Source organism: Gorilla gorilla, chromosome 6, assembly GCF_029281585.2.
Source record: "Gorilla gorilla gorilla isolate KB3781 chromosome 6, NHGRI_mGorGor1-v2.1_pri, whole genome shotgun sequence".
Classification (NCBI taxonomy): Eukaryota; Metazoa; Chordata; class Mammalia; order Primates; family Hominidae; genus Gorilla; species Gorilla gorilla.
In genome coordinates, this window is record NC_073230.2 from 11,144,083 (window position 1) to 11,158,106 (window position 14,024).

Here is a 14,024-nt window from a genome sequence, read left to right on the forward strand (position 1 = left end):
GTAGAAGAAATATGTAAAACAATTACATTTTAGAAGTAGAAAAGGAAAGGAACCTAAGTGGAAGTAAGGTTTCTACACTTCAAAGTGTCGTATTTGTACATTGTGATACCCATATAACCACTAAGAAAACTATCCAAAATGAGATACAGAAAAACGTTAGAAATAAATCACAATGGACTTCTAAAAAATACTCAACCTATAGGAAGATAAGAAAAGAGAGAATAATAAGAATACAGGAAAATAATAAAATGGCACATTTAACATGCATATCAATAATTATGTTAAATGTAACAGATCAAAATATACCAATTAAAATACCTAGATTTATAGAATGAATGAAAAAATAACCTAATAATATACTGTCTATAAGAAGCTCACTTAAAGTGCAATGACATAAGAGGACAGAAAGTAAAAGGCTAGAAAATGACATATGAGGCAAACTTTTTTTTATTTTATTTTTTGAGATGGAGTTTTGCTCTTGTTGCGCAGGCTGGAGTACAGTGGCATGGTCTCGGCCCACTGCAACCTCCACCTCCTGGGTTCAAGTGATTCTCCTGCCTCAGCCTCCCGAGTAGCTGGGATTACAGGCACCTGCCACCATTCCCAGCTTATTTTTGTATTTTTAGTAGAGACGGGGTTTCACCATGTTGGTCAGGCTGGTCTCGAACTCTTGACCTCAGGTGATCCACCTGCCTTGGTCTGCCAAAGTGTTGGGATTACAGGCATAAGCCACCATGCCTGGCCAAGGCAAACGTTACTTTTTTAAAAATGCAGGAGCGTCTATATTAACATCAGACAAAGCATACTTGTATTAGGTGCCCAGGGCTGCAGTAAGAAAGTATACTCATGGGCTGTACAACGACACATATGCCTGTCACTCACGCATACATACATTGCCAGTGATAATGTAAAACAGGACAGTCACTGTGGGAAAGAATTTGGCAGTTTTTCATAAATCTAAATATGCAAGTACTATACGCTGTGTTCTAAAATTGAGAGATTGGTTGGGTGACAGGACACAGCACACTGACCCTGAGTTAGAAAGAAGCTACAACTTTGTTGCTGACAGCTCTGAAGGAGAAGGCCAGGCCACCAGCAGGACCACATGGGGTCAGGTAATGGCAGGCAGGAGCTGCAGGGGATGAGGTCAGCTTATGTATGGAAAGCAATTAGTTAATTTTCTCAGGATCCCTGTGGATTGGAGAGTTGGAATAATTTCAGTAGGTTCCAGGGCACTGGGGCAGTCCCTTGTTGTCTGGTGCCTGGCCCTGGAGCAATTGGGGTAGGCAGGTAGTGGCCCTGGAGTGTGAGTGCCCAGTAAGGGAAGTGGTTGGGATGGGAACTTCAACTTGATCTGCAACTCAAGAAGAGAGATCTGAGTGGCCTCTAGCCAGAATCTCCAAACTGGGTTGGGACAGCATCAAACATACACACACACACACACACACACACACACACACCCCCCACACCCGCCACCGCCACTGCCCCCCCCCCCCCGTATCACATGGGCATTGTTTCCAAGACAAATGAAAAAATTATGTTCACACAAAAGTCTATACACAAATGTTCTTTTTTTTTTTTTTTTTTTTTTTTTGAGATAGTGTCTCTCTCTGTCGCCAGGCTGGAATGCAGTGGTGCGATCTCAGCTCAGCCTCCCAAGGAGCTGGGACTACAGGCACGCGTCACCACACCCAGCTAATTTTTGTATTTTTAGTAGAGATGGGGTTTCACTATGTTGGCCAGGATAGTCTCCATCTCTTGACCTCATGATCCACCCGCCTCAGCCTCCCAAAGTGCTGGGATTACAGGCGTGAGCCACCCCGCCCAGCCCCATAGCATTTTTATTCATAATCACCCCAAACTGAAAACATCCCAAATGTCCCTCAACTGGTAACAGACATCGAACCGCAGTCCATCTGTAATGTGGGACACTGCTTCGCACTGAAAAGGTGTGAACTGTCGATGTACACGGCAACTTGGATGCATTTCCAAGAAATGGCGGTGATGAAAAAAATTCAATCCCAAGAGATTGTATATGGTACGGCTCCATTTATATGGCATTGTGGGAATGACAGAATTATCAGAGTGGAGAACAGACTAGAAGTCTACAGGGGTGAGCAAAGCAGCGGAGAGAGGATAGAGCTGGATGTGATCATCAGAAAGTAACACAAGAGGTCCTTGCGGTGATGGAAACGCTGTGTGTCTTGACTGTGTTAATGTCGTATCCTGCTCACAGTGCTGTTCTGTAGTTCCGTAAGCTGTCGTCATTGCAGGAACCTGGATAAAGGTACCCAGGATCGCTGTATTTTTCTCACAGCTGCATGTGAATCTGTGCTATCTCGAGAGCTTAGAGTAAGGGAATGAGAGGAGAAGCATGGCACCCTCAAAGATTATTAGAGAAGGTTCTATTTCCAAAGATTAGAGGATTTCCAAGAGGAAACTACTCTGGAAAGGATTTTTAATTGCCTTTAGGGAAGCCAGTGTACTAAGAGCTGAGACAATCAGTGCTCAGTGTAGTAATGATACAGCCACTTCCTAACTCCTTTCTGGGTGCTATAAAGACAAAGTTAATTGTATAATTACTATTTCAAAACAACTGAGGCTTTTAAAGTGTTTCTTAGGAGTGTTACAAGCCTGTCTGAAATCCTGGAGAGCAATGAAGTATAGATCCAGGAGGCTGCAGTCAATGCAGTGTGGTGGTTGAGAGACCAGGCCCTGAAATCAGACCTGGGTCAAATTTCAGCTCTACCAGTTTCTGGTCTTATGCCCTTTGGCAAGTTAGTTAATCTTTTGAGCTTTAATTCTTACATGTAGTATGAGAACTGAGAAGTAATAACTGTATCTATACTGAAGGAGTGTTATAAAGAATAAATGAGATAATTAACACAAAGCACTTCATAAATGCTCTGCAAATGCCAGCTTTGCTGCCGTTGTTATTATTATAATTAGAAGCAGGAGCAGTAGTGGTGCAGAGGAATCCAGAGACAAATTTCGTCTTTGTTTCTAACAGCATGATTTCTAGAAAGTCACTTAGTTTTGTAGACCTCAGTTTCCTCATCTAGAGTTTTAGTATGTTGGAGTAGATAGTATGTAAAGTATCTTCCAGTGTTTATCTTCTTGGGTGCTACAGTGAACTTTTTAGAGGGAAAATACTACAGCGGCTGAAAGCACAGGCTGAGGAGTCTTTCAGGCCTCAGTTTGGATCCTGCCTCCGTTCTGAGGCACACACCGCTCATGGCCAATCCATGTCCTGTGTCCTCTGCCTTCCTTAGAGTTTGCCATTTTGTTCAGAACAGCATTGTGAGCTCCCTCCCACCTCCCCGACCCTATGATGAATCATGATTGCTCTAGGACAGGTCAGCAGACTACTGCCCAAGGGGCCAATCCATCCATGTTCCCACCCTTTGCTATGCTTGCGTTCCTGTAAATAAAGTTTTATTGTAACACAGCCACACATTCATTTATGTGTCACCTGTGGTGGTTTTTCCAGTTCTACAGGTGGAGTTGAGTAGTTGTGTCAGGGATGGACCATATGGCCTGCAAACCCTAACTGTTTGCTATCTGGTCCTTTACAGAAAATGCTTGCCACCCTCTTTCCTAAGAACGTTATGATAACCCTGCCTCTGTCAGGTTTCCAGCTTCCCTTGCAGCTGTGGGGACCTGATGACTCACCTCTCCCACAAAGATGTCAGCCCGAGCCATTGGAGCCTGCTGTTGTCCCTCCTCCCTGTTCCTGTTGGATTGCGTGCAGTTGTTTCTAGGTCTGGTGCTTATAGGTGTAGTTACCATCCTGCCGTTATAAGACAGTAAACCTGGTACAAGCTAAGCGGGGTGGAACAGAGAGAGGGAGGGGCCTGCATTCTTGACAGACATTATCAAGTTCTTGTACTGGCTCTGGATTCCCTACCTGTAGTCTTTTTTGTTATATGAGAAAATAATCTCTTGTTTTTTAAAAAAGACTTTTAAAATTATTTGTTGTGGCTGCCTGTAACTAGATGCAATCCACCTATTACAGACTTTTTACTACTGGTGAAATTTTGAACAAATTATTTAATTTTACTAGGCCTCAGATTTCCTCTCTGTTTCTTACTTTAGTAATGAGGATTAGGTTAGATGAAAAATATAAGGCTTTTGCTCAGTTCCTACTACAGAGGAAGCAAATAATTGGAAGTTATTATTTTTATTTCCCAATGAATCCATTCATAATTCTAAATTATTTTGAGTCTATGTCTACACAGGCACATATCTGCCAAATTACCTTTTGCAAAAAACCATGTTTTATTTAGAAATGCTTTGACAGCCAGAACATGTGTTTCTATTGCAAACAAAAATATTTTCAGTTTAGAAATACTTGTTTTGATCATCCATGCGGAAATGAATGTTTTGTATTTGAGTTGTTAAGCTACAAAATATATTAGCTAAATGTTTTTGCAAAAATATTCATCCATTTCTTAGAATACTGCCTTAGAGAAGCACCCAGTGGTAATTATGTTCTTAGGCATGTTTATGACACAGAACAGATCGAAACTTTTAGAAAAATCTGGAATGGAAGCTGGGACTAACAGCCCAGTGACTCTAGATGCAGGGTGTCACCTACCTCATCACGACTCTAACGTTTCCAGGGCCTGCTAGTTGAATTTCCACATGACGATTAGCACAAATCCAGAACTAAATGACAAGTTATACTTCTGTCTCAAGCATCATATGATACTGATTTTTTTTTTTTACTGTAACTAGAAATTTTTTTCCTTGAGGGTCATGAGAAAAATTGTATTTTTTGACAAAAGTATAATAATTTACTTGAGACTTATTGTTAATGTTCAGTGATAGTGGCAGGGATTTATCCTTTTATAATCCTTATATTGTTTCTCTTTCAAATTTTTCATGTAGGGAATATAAAAATAAACCCACTGGATAGCTTGTACCTTTTGCTGGCATTTAGGATAAAGAGAAACCCAATAAATCTTGCGTCGAGTGGCCTCACTGATATTGATTGAATTATAAGATCATAGTATAGCTTTTACAGATAAATCACCAGGAAGACATCACACAATGTTGTTTATAGAAGGTAAGAAAGCAGGTCTTCTTTTGTAAGATTCCATATTAATCTTAACCCCCGTAACATTATACTAATATATTTTTCAAGTTGATTATAACTCTCTACTACAAGGTCAAAATAAACCTTATATTAATAAAAACCATATGACTTGTCTTTAGACATCCAAGAAAATTTAAAAGTAATACTTTGCATCTATATAAGAACTTTCATAATAGACAGTCTCAAAACACTTCAGAAATAAAATACACTCATATTATAGCCTGGATGTCTATAGGCATTCACTGGGCTAATGTTTCCTTCCAGGACTCTGTGACCTTCTAGAATTACTCAAAGACAGTGTGTTTGCCCTCATTGGTTGATTTTGTCCTTCAAAGAAAATTATTTGGAAGAAAAAATTTTTAACTTATTAGAGAAAAATACTCATTTCTCATTTTCTTATGATTTGACAGGAAGCTTACCAATTTATTGTAGATAATTACACCAATGTTTCATACCTTAGAATCACCTTTCAACATGAATTCAAATGTATACGAAAAGCAATAGAGAATTCTGGACTTTAGATTTGCAAGAAATAAAAAGGCTCCAATTTTCTTAAGTTGTTATGATTACCACAGAGTAAAAAATGCCATAGAGTGAAAATGTCTTATGTTGATAGGAAGAGGTCAGAGCTCTTACTCGAAGTACAAGATAAATCACAGGCTTAATTTTGGACCACAGTGGACCCCTCCCTCCACTTTAGCTGTGGAAATACAAAGAAAAGAGTTGCATTGAAGAAACAACTGGAGTCCAAGTAGCACTTTGCTTCCGTTACAGGACTTGGAGCATGTTATAAATGGCTCAAAAAGTAGGATACTCTCTCCTCTTTTCTGGGATCTGTATAAGGAGGCAGTCATATTCAAAATACAAAGTAGAAGATAAATGTTTTCTGCCGGCATGATATTTTAAAAGGAAAAATATGATTATCTACCATGATGCATTGTGAACTGATATTATTGATTTTTGCTGTTTTGACCTTGGTTGTACAGCACCAACACAAATGCACACCCCTTGCTGGAAGGTCTAGTTTCAGTTGCGAATGCGTAGAAGTCAGAGATTTAAAAAATAGGGGGCTTGTAGTATTTGGTTTTGCCTTAATTAAGAGTTAATACTTGGCTTATCTACTTATTCAGACAGCATGGGATGAAAATGTATTATAAGGCAGGTAATGTGAGGCAATGGGGGTGTCTTTAAGAAGGTAATAGCTTATCTGAGCCTTTTATCCTGCAGGATTCACTATGACCTTGCTTTTCCACTCCCCTCCCGCTGGGTCCTTCAGTCTGTCCCCCTTTATTTTTGCTTACTCATTCATGAGTATTCATTAAACTCCTACAATGTACCAGGCACTCAGAATATAGCTGTGAGCAAGACGGTTATGCTTCCTACTCTCATTTAGCTTATAATTGAGTTGGAAGACAGACATTAAGTAAATACTTATATTAATAATTTTATTGTAATTATAATTTCTGTTCAGAGACCCAACATAATTTCAAGTTTCCATTTTTTCTTAAAAAATTCTTTCAGATTCTAAAACTTTATAGACAACTAAGAAAAAATAGGAATAAATCAGGAAAAAGTAACCCAAGATATCCCACCAGCCCAAAATAACTTGTTACTATTTAAAGTACTTTTTCTTGCACTTTTCTTTAGTGTGTATATGTGTGTGTGTGTGTGCACCTGTGCCCATGTGTATTTACAGTTTGGGATCATACTATATAGTTAGTTTTGCTATTCTCTTTAAATGATCATTAAACAGAGAGGATTTCTTATATTACATATTTTCCAGTAACATATTTTAAGCTTGTTGAATAATTTGTATTTTAGTTATGTAGCATAAATTATTTGTTTATTTGGGTACATTTCAGTTATGTCCTTCAATTTTTGTGCTTATTTAAACTGATGTGATAAAAATATAAACTCTTGTCTACATGTTTTATTTAGTCTACTAGATAATCTAGAATTGGAATTACTTGGTGAAAGGTATAAATATTTTTGAGGTGATTCATATATTTTATGAAACATTATAGAATATTTATACTCTTTGATCTATTCAATGTAATATACAATATGAAACATTCCCCTGTATTCTAGAATCGCATCGAGTTATACATGCCTTCCAGTGGTATTTGTGTCGAGTTTACGTATCTTTGGCACCATCGAGTATTGCACTGGCAAATACATTTCTATTTTAATTATATATTAATATGATAGATAAAGGTAGCATCTTGGTAATTTAATATTTTCATTTATATATCATCCAGTTGTATTTCACGTGTGTACCTGTAATATTTGCCAGTTTTCTGTTGAGATGATAGCCTTTTTTACAAAATAAATGAACATATTTTAGACATATAATAAAATTTTAGATGCCACATTATATATTAATATGACTTAATATCTTATGTAATAGTATAGACATATTTCTTAAAGATATTAATAATTTTTGTTTTTTTACAAATAAAATGTTGTATACTCATTTATAATGCTACTTTGAGACTGTGTGGTTATATAAACACCAAATTTTTTTCTTCATTATCTCTGTTCTTTTGTAAACCTGTTTTTCTTTTACTAATTTCCCTTTTTGCATAAAAATATCGTAATATTCATTATTCCAAATCCCTCTCGTTATTTGGTTTGTATTGTTTCATTAGTGTTACTTCCTCATTCTTTGGACCAGTTTCAAAATCACAATGGACAGCTCAAAAAACATGTTAAGGATTTTGATTGGAATTACATTAAAAGTATAAATCAATCTGAGGAGAACTGACATCTTTACAGCATTGCCCCATCTCCTCCAGAAATATTATCTGTCCCTCAGCTGATCCATGCTTTTCTTTGTATCTTCCTGTGACCTTTGATACGTTTTTTTCATAGATGCCATGTTTTTTGTGTGGCTAGATATTTTATATTTTTGTTGCTATTATGAATAGTTTCTTTTTATTGTTTTTTTTCTGGCTATAATTGTTATCTTTCTCTCTTGGAGACCGTCTTCAACTAAGTGCAAGATAGTGACAGGAGGTCTAGTTTCAGATCCCTGGAGTATCTGGGAATCTACTGTTATAGCCTCTAGATTCTGGCACTGGCCTGTAATTTTTACCAGCCTAATCTCTGCTATCCCCTAGCTACATATACTGAAGCTTCAGTGAACACTTGGTTCCCGCAGCCATCTCATTTTCTCCTTCCTGCACATTTGTCTCCGCCCTGACCCTGACCTCTGCCCCAGGACTGTGTCCATGCTCTGACACTCAGCTGCGTACTGCCTTGCTCCCTCACTCGTCCCACCTGCATGTGACTGCCTCTTCCTCCAGACCTTTGTGGCATTTTGTTTGTATCTTTCTTGGGAGTATTTGTCATAGTTCACCTTTTATGATTTATGATTATACCTGTCTTGCCCAAAAGTATGCCAGAGTGGAAAGCAAATTGTAAAAGACTAAGCACTGTGACAATGGGAAAGTAATTTAGATTGCTCTTTGCCTCAGTCTCCAGACTCATATAGGAATACTAAGTTATGCCCTGCCCACTGCGTAAGACTTCGTGAAAGCTCTTTGAGATGTCAGAAAGGCGAATCTAAGAGATGGTGACCGGGAGGCCACTTCCCCTCCTAGGCTGGGCTGTGCATGAAGGCAAGGCCTGGCTTTCACAGTATTTCATGCAGGTTTCATTTAGCTCAAAACCCTCGTCTCATAGACACTCACAGTTAGATTGAATCAGAGAGTGGCCACTCTTGGCAAGCGGGGAATAGCAGCCAAGTTGTAGTGGACTTGGCCGTGTACAGAGAAGGATGGATTCCAGGTAGTGAAATTAGAAATTACACCTCAATCGGGGACCTCTGGTTACCTCTGGCACTTACATTGGTCTGGAAGGAATGTATTTATGTCGGTGGCGGGGAAAAGCATATGAAATTGAGACAGTAGGTGATCCAATGGATGTTCTAAGACATTCCCTGGAAAACAATGCCACTATCTTGGTGTGTCTGATGTTCTGGGGAACATTTGAAAAACATCCATCTCTGGGCCACATCTCGAGTTTCTGATTCCATAGTTTGAGCCCAGGAACCTACGTTTTTACAAACATCCCTGGTAATTCCTGTCGTAAGTTTGTGAACCATTGCACTAGAACAGGATTCTTAATAGTGACATGCAGGCCTTACTGAAAATGATTTGTTCTGTGGAATGAGAAGCTAACAAACACACGTACAAACACACAAGCACATTTCCTAGACTAGGCATTTCTGTTCTGTAGAATTTCTTCAAGTGTCTTCTTATTGATCTACCAAACATGAAAATATTTCCAGGATACAAATGCTTTCCCAGAAAGCAGGTATAAAGGTGTTTCATTGGGAAACATATTAGAGACTCTACATATTAGAGACTAACAGTTGTTATGATGTGAATTTTTTTCTGTACTACTATATAAGTCACTCTTTCTTAATTGCTAAAAATATTTATCAGTACCTGATCACAGAATTCTTACAAGACAGCATGGTCTACTTACACTAGGCGCCTCACACAGCAAATTAAATAAGTATTTCCATCTAAGAATTTGCATCTTAAACACTTGCAGGAGGATAGGAAATGGATTCTGTCATTATAATAGGATTTAATTATTCCTTTCCATGATTTTAAACATTATGCAAAATAGATGCTCATCGTAGTATACAAGTGCTGAAGAATATGAGTACATTAAAATCACTCATAATCCTGTTTTCTATAGGCACCCATAAGCATTTTCTCATGTTTTCTCTTTCTCTTACATATGTTTTTTGTTATGGAGTTCCTACTTGATAAGCTGCTTTGTAAAGATTTTAAAATTCAGATTATATCATAGGTGTTTTCATTTATCAAAAACTTTGTTAAATGTCCTTTTAATGGGTGCATAATAGTTTATTATATTGGAGGTACCATACTTCGATATGAATATCCTTGCAGTCAGAACTATAAAACATGGAGAATTACATTGTTAGTGCATTAAGCATTTCAACTCAACACAGTTAATTGAGACATTTATATCATGTGTACATTTTCCTTATAACATGCACTTATTATTCCGGTGACATAAATCTTCGGAAGTAAACAGAGAAGGCAACCACGAGACGTAGCCTGTATGTGCAGTAGAGGACAGAGGAAGACCAGCAGTGTAATCACCTGGAAGTCACCACCCAAATTACCTTCTTTCATTCTGCAGTGATGACACAATCTAAGCTAATGAGCAATTTTACTTTTCACTTATTTCGGGTTTTGCAGCATTTGGAGTTGCTGACGCTCATTGGCTTCCTGGCATCTTCTTTTTTGCTTTCCTCCCACCGTTCTTCCCTATTTCCTCCTTCGTTCCTCTCAGCCTCTTCTGCACGTTCCGCTTTTCCCACTTGTCCCTTGTTCTTATGCAATACTTGATCCTCTTCTCACTCTAAACTATCTCCTGCCTGATTTCCTCTTGCTCCCATGTCTTTAACTTCCTCCTAGAGACGATGTCCTGCCAACTTACATCTTATTGCTACTCTCTCCACTGTGAGACTCCCCTAAGCTCCTACCACTCACTGTGGTCCTTGTTCAGATCCATGCTCCACTGTGTGATCTTGGTCATCCTCCACTCCTTGGATCCCCCAATCACATGATCTCTGCTTGTACACATTGCACCGTATATGTTTGCTGTGCCCTGACGTCCAAGGGACATGTTGCATATGTGGAGAGCAGTGGCAAGGAATGATTGATTGCTTGATTGACCAGTAACTGATTGGATCACTAACTGATAGGCATGAAAAATCCTCCCTCGCTAATTCCTATATAATCCTCATCTGAGCCCAGGATTTGGTGATGGTGTTCTGTAATATGTAGTCCAACTTTCTCTTTCTCACAGAGCTTACATTTCTCTGTGTTTGTGTGTGTGTGTGTGTGTGTGTGTGTGTGTTGTTACCTACGTTTAAGGTTACTCAAAAAGCAGCAATAATTGTATCTTATGTAATTATTGTCTAAATTTCTAATCCTTTGGTGCCGATTTCTGAAACAATGTTAACAAAAGTAATCAAAGGATGAAATAATATATATTTAATTATTTTTGAGTTTTGTCAGTTCTTATATTAAATAATGTATTGAATTTAGGGACTAAAATGTAATTATAACAAAGCAATTCACTCTAAGAACATTTAATTGTTTATAATACTGTAGGGTGTCTAACAGTAGGTAGGAGACCTCTGATATTTACCATAGAAGTTCCTTTAAAAAAAAACTCATAAGTAATACAGTTTATGGAAAAATTCATTTTGTTTATGGAATGGTAGTGCGAAACAGAACTTGTATTTTAGAAATGCTTTAAAGATCTTGAATGAGATATACTCTCTCAGGTTCTTAAACATAAGAATCAGAATATGAAAGGCATCTTTTATTTTCTAGATTTTCCTTCTCTCGCTATTTGACTAATTCTTACAGTAAAACTAGGGGAAGTGAATGAAGTTAACATCAACCATCCCTTGCTAGGTTTGTTTCTCTTACTTTTGGAAAACAATGATAATGATTCTGTGTAGGGCTGTGGTTTTTAAATTGCTTGTCTGCTAATTATAAGAAAAGCCAAGATATTGAAATTTGTGTAGTGTTAATTACTCATCCCTTTCTTTCCCACTGCAATTTACAGTGTGTCTTCAGGGTGTCAGTCACTGATTTGGAGCTTCTGCCTCTGCTTATTCTCAGCAATTAGGTCTCATCTTCAACTAATGGAATTGAGTGACGTTTAGCTAGTAATATGGGGAATCTGTCTTCAGCTCTGCTTCATTAGAAATTGGTGCGAGGCCTTGAGAAAGGTTTCCTGTTTGTTGCTAAGGCAATGTGATTTGAACTTACTCTAATACCCCTTTTTTTGAGTCATTTTTGTCTCACTGTCTTCTTACTGCTTGCCCCACATGATTCTTTGACCATCTTCATCCCCAAATCTGAATTTTGCCTTAAGCAAGATGTGCAAAAAGTACTTGGTTTTACTTCTAAAGCTGATGTAGTTTATAACTTACTCATTTCCTCTCCCCACTTCACTCCTACAGTAGGTTTTGCTGCTTTTATTGTTGTCACCAGTATTTCTATGTGGTAATGATCCTTGAATCTTATTTTGCTGATCATCAGTCTGTGGAAGAGAAAGACTGTTAAAAGAGGCTTCTTAACTCGCACTTTGAGAAAGATGGAATTAGATGGAGTTTTCCCTTTTTGTCCTGAGTACAGCTAAAAACTGTGAACATTATATGAAAAGCATAGGAAGATTCTGAACAGTGGAGAGAAGAAGGCAGACAGACTGAGGACCTTGAGACCTGATGAATGGCACAGTGCTGGCATCTCTGAGCTTTCTGTTTCTTTCATTTAGCTTGCATTGGGTGTTGAGAAGCTAACAGTCCAGTTGCCAGTGGGCACAGACAAGAAAAGCACCCCCAAACCCTCCCCTTTCTGCCAAAGGACCACAAAGGTGGCAGCTTAGAATGACAGAAAACTTTTAGACAATAACCACTCTGCTATAGCCAAATACTACAGAAGAAAACTGTGGCCATATTCACAAACCCCCAAGCAAAGGCTGAGCAGGGAGCTTAGACTTTCAGCATGACCCCCATCAGAATGGTAAGAAAGAAGGATGGGTGTGGGGCCAAGGCTTGTGTCTCCTCAGTGTGGTCATGCGTTCCATCTCTCGGTATTGGAGAGAGCACCTGAGGCGTCTGAACTTCCACCTTACCTGGTGCTGTCAGGGTGTCCCTTGTCCTCGCCACTGGGGTGATATCAGAAGAGGCCTAGTGGAGAATCAGGATTTTCCCATCTTCTCAGTGGTAACAAGGGCCCTCCTCACTCACAGTGTCAGTGGAGGCGTATAAGGAGCAGTCACAGAACCCTCTGCACCTCTATCTTAGCTCAGGCTGCTATAGTAAAACACCACAAATGCTGGGGCTTAGACAGCAGACGTCTATTTCCTCACAGTTCTGGAGGCTAAAAGTTCAAGGTCAAGGTGCTGGCCAGCTCATTTCTTGGTGAGGGCTTTCTTCCTGGCTTGTAAACAACCACCTTCTCACTGTGTCCTCACATAGCAGGTAGAGAGAGAGAACAAACTCTCTGGTGTCTCTTCTTATAAGGGAACCAGTTTCATCATGAGTGCCCTGTGCTCATAACCTCATCTAACCCTAATTAGTTCCCGAATGTTCTATCTCTAAATGCCATCTCATTAGAGTTTAAGGCTTCAAAATATGAATCAGTTGGGGAGGACACAAAGGATCAGTCTATAATAACCTCCTACCCAGGAGAGACATCAGCAGAGAGGCCCAGGGGACGCTGGAGCTTTCACCCAAACCTGGGAGGAACAAGGAATCAACTTCACACTCCCAAGTGTCAAGAGAGGCCAAGTGGGGCTCCTGGATGTCCACCTGCCACCTGGCAGAAATGAAGGGCAGCACTTCTCTTGGATTCCTACTAGTGCAGTGTCAGAAGAGGCCTGATAAAATAGAAGGCTAAAGTAACATACACAATCTCATAACATGATATCCCCTAATGTCCAGGTTTCTAGTGAAAATCATTGATCATAACAAGAACCAAGAATATCTCAACTTGAATGAGGAAAGACAACAAACACCCACAACAAGATGATACAGATGTTAGAGATGTCTGACCAGCATTTTAAAGCCAGTCATAAAAATGCAATCAATGAGGAATTACAAACATGCTGGAAATAAATGAGAAAGAAAAAAGAGGCCATTTCATCAAAGCAATCGAAAGTCTCAGCAAAGAAATAGAAGAGATAATAGAGTACTGAATGGAAATTTTAGAACTAGAAAATTTAATAAATTCAATTAATCTTGATGATGTACTCAACAGCAGAATGGAGAGGACAGGGAAAAGAATCCGTGAACTTGAAGATAAAAAAAAATAGAAAATACTTGATCTGAACAACAGAGAAAACAGACTAAACAAACAAA

At 38.8% G+C, this 14,024-nt stretch overlaps 1 protein-coding gene and 1 long non-coding RNA gene across 3 annotated transcripts in view; one reads left to right on the forward strand and one right to left on the reverse strand.

Annotated features, from left to right (window-relative positions):
- Positions 1-14,024, forward strand: part of SDK1 (sidekick cell adhesion molecule 1) — a 965,237-nt gene that overhangs the window by 385,967 nt on the left and 565,246 nt on the right. The window lies entirely within an intron of this gene.
- The window catches only part of LOC134758853 (uncharacterized), a 48,399-nt gene continuing 46,507 nt past the window's right edge, over positions 12,133-14,024 (reverse strand). Inside the window, exon 3 of the long non-coding RNA XR_010134510.1 lies at positions 12,133-12,202. This is a non-coding gene — a long non-coding RNA (uncharacterized lncRNA). The remainder of the gene's footprint in view (positions 12,203-14,024) is intronic.